This window comes from Alligator sinensis, unplaced genomic scaffold, assembly GCF_000455745.1.
Source record: "Alligator sinensis unplaced genomic scaffold, ASM45574v1 scaffold366_1, whole genome shotgun sequence".
In the NCBI taxonomy this organism is placed as follows: domain Eukaryota; kingdom Metazoa; phylum Chordata; order Crocodylia; family Alligatoridae; genus Alligator; species Alligator sinensis.
The window spans coordinates 728022-728687 of record NW_005841851.1 but is presented as its reverse complement, the minus strand read 5'-3'; positions in this window follow the sequence as shown (position 1 = coordinate 728687).

Below are 666 nucleotides of genomic sequence, written 5' to 3'. Positions count from 1 at the left end.
CTCCGATTCAGAGGCCGTGCCCCTCGCTCCCTGCTCAATAGCAACCGATGCCCTTTTCCTCCAAGAACATGTCCAGTCCCTGTTTGCATCTGGTTAAATGCTCAGCTCCCGCCGGGCAGGCGGAAAGAGCTTCCTCCTGTTCCTTTTCAACCGGCTCCCTGCTCCTTTCCGTGTCCGACGGACGGGAGGAGGCTACATGCCTCCCCAGACACCAGCAATAACGCCAGGTGTTGAAGGGCGCGAGCGCCTCTGCTGTGCTCCAGGCTCCCTGCAGGACTGCCACCGAACCGCATCCAATCCTGGCTCGTGGACAGAGACGAGATCTTTTATTAAACCAACAAGATTTTTGCAAAAATAAAAAATTCAACAGTTAAAAAAAAGTTGAAGAAAAAAAAAAAAATCAAAGATCTCTCTCCTCTGTCCACGAGCCCTGACTTGCTTTCTTCCTCCAACACGGCTACAACCTGGATAGGGCACCATTCAAATCCTGGGCAACTGGTGGCAGGGGGTATTGAGTTAGTTTTTGGAGCAGGTATTGGCAGTTATTTGTGAGGGGGGTGGGTATTGGCAGTTATTTTTTGGAGGGAATATTGGCAGTTATTTCTTTGGAGGGTATTGACAGTTATTTTGCAGGGGGTGGGGAGTATTGCCAGGTTTTTTTTCGGG